Below are 2,500 nucleotides of genomic sequence, written 5' to 3' on the forward strand. Positions count from 1 at the left end.
TCTCCCTTTTCTCATCTTCTTCCTTCTCCCTATTTCTCCTCTTCTTCCTTCTCCCTTTTTCTCCTCTTCTTCCTTCTCCCTTTTCTCCCCCTCTTCCCGCTGTCTTTTCTCCCTTTCTTCTCTTTGTCTTCTCTCCCTTTCTTCCTTCTCTCTTTTTCTCCCCCCTCTTCCTTCTCCCTTTTCTCTCCCTCTTCCCTCTGTCTTTCCTCCCCCTATTCCCTCTGTCTTTTTCTCCCTCTTCCCTCTCCCTCTCTTGAACTCTCGTTATTCCCACCTCCTCCTTTATCGCTTCTGTTTCTACTTCTCTTTCTCTTTGACTCTCTCCTTTTTTCTTCCACGTTTCTACCTTCTCCTTTCCTTCTGTTTCTCTCTTTTATTCTATTTTCTGTACTTCTTCATCCGTTCTCGCTTAACAGAGATTTTGTTTATCACAGATTTATGACCTGAAATATAGCAACGCTCCGTAATATAAAAGATAATTTCATTACCATAATAGTGTCATTAGTAGTCATGACGTAATGAGATGTAGCAATATAATGCAATAAAGTGTCATGAGGAAGATTATCTGATATGAGGAGCAATGGTGACCTCATTTTCGGTTTATTTATATAAATATACAAGAACAACAAAAATCACAAAAAGAAAGGTAAATAGATAGACACAGAGAAGGAAAACAGATATCGGTCTCATACCCACTCTGGGAATGGAAAAAAAAAACAAAGAATGAAGGAAAAAGAAAAAGAAAAATGCATAACAAGAATGAAATACAAAGAAATAAAGGCATCTCGACCCCAATTCCACTCGTATGCTTCGAAAAAAAAAGATAAAAAAAAAATCACGTAATGAAAAAGACATAATAAATAACCACCACATTCACAGGACATTAAACAGACACACAAAAAAAAGAAAAAAAAAAAGAGAGAGAAAAAAAGTTTCTCAGTTCTACTCGCCGGCTACGGAGAATCTACCTAAAGACTGGGATGAAAAATAAGGAAAAAGGAAAGTCCCAACAAAGCAGACAAAACAAATACAAACAAAGAAAAGAAATGCAAGTCTCAGTTCTCCTTCCACACTGGGAACAAAAAAATCAAAACAAAAACAAATCGAACATAAATAAAAGAAAAAAAAATAACAAGGAAACGTCTACTTCAATAACAACAACAAGAACAAGAACAACAACAACAACAACAAAATCACGACAGATACAACCAAGAAGAAGAAAAAGAAGAAAAAAAAGATATATGATCCTCATTTCCACTCTCACACTGGAAAAAAAAATTAAAACAAAAACAAAAGGAACAAAATATATCGATCTAACACAAAGAAAAATCTACTTCAAGAACAATATCAACAACGCAAAATCCCAAGACATCCACATCAAAGAAAGAAAGAAAGAAAATGAGAAAAAAAAAATATATATGGATCCCAGTTTCACTTTCAGAACGTACTCCAAATTTGTAAACCTTAATTCAGCATCTCACTCATTTTCAGTCAAGCGGAAAAGGTGTTTCGAGGCGAAGGTAAAACAGTTTCTCTTTGTTTATTTGTATATCTGTGTCTGTTTGTTTTGTATGAGTCTATGTGTTTAATTATGTGTCTGGTTGTGCTTTGTTTGTATGCGTCTGTGTGTTGGTGTGTGTGTGTGTGTGTGTGTGTGTGTGTGTGTGTGTGTGTGTGTGTGTGTGTGTGTGTGTGTGTGTGTGTGTGTGTGTGTGTGTGTGTGTGTGTGTGTAATTGTGTCGCTGTGTGTGTTTGTTTGTATGCGTCTATCTGCTGGTGTGTATGTGTTTAATCATGTATCTGTGTGTACTTTGTTTGTATGCGTCTGTGTGTTGGTGTGTGTGTTTGATCGTGTGTCTGTGTGCAATAAAGACAATCACACTTGAAGAATGACATAAAGATCACTTATTTATCAATTACGCTGGTGACATTTGCGTTTCCCGATCTCGCAATATTAATGAATTCTTATAAAAAAAAGAAAAAAAAAATGGATTTGAACTATGAACCAAATCACCATCGAAAGGTAAAAGAAAGAAAGAAAGAAAGAAAGAAAAAAAGAAAGAGAGAAAGAACGAAAGAAAGAAAGAAAGAGAGAGAGAAAGAAAGAAAGAAATTGAGAAAGAAAAAGAAAGAAAGAAAAGAAAGAAAGAAAGAAAGGAAGGAAGATAGAAGGAAAGAAAGAAAGGAAGAAAGAAAGAAAGAAAGAAAAGAAAGAAAGAAAAAAAAAAAGAAAGAAAGAAAGAAAGAAAGAAAGAGAGAAAGAAAGAAAGAAAAAAAGAAAGAAAGAGAGGAAAAGAGAGAAAAGAAGGAGAAAAAGAAAGAACGAAAGAAAGAACGAAAGAAAGAAAGAAAGAAAGAAAGAAAGAAAAAGAAAGAAAGAAAGATAAAGAAAGAAAGAAAGAAAGAAAGAAGGAGAGAAAGAAAAGAAGAAAGAAAGAAGGAGAGAGAGAAAAGAAGAAAGAAAGAAGGAGAGAAAGAAAAGAAGAAAGAAAGAAAGAAG

The sequence above is a fragment of the Penaeus vannamei genome, chromosome 31, assembly GCF_042767895.1.
Source record: "Penaeus vannamei isolate JL-2024 chromosome 31, ASM4276789v1, whole genome shotgun sequence".
Taxonomy (NCBI): Eukaryota; Metazoa; Arthropoda; class Malacostraca; order Decapoda; family Penaeidae; genus Penaeus; species Penaeus vannamei.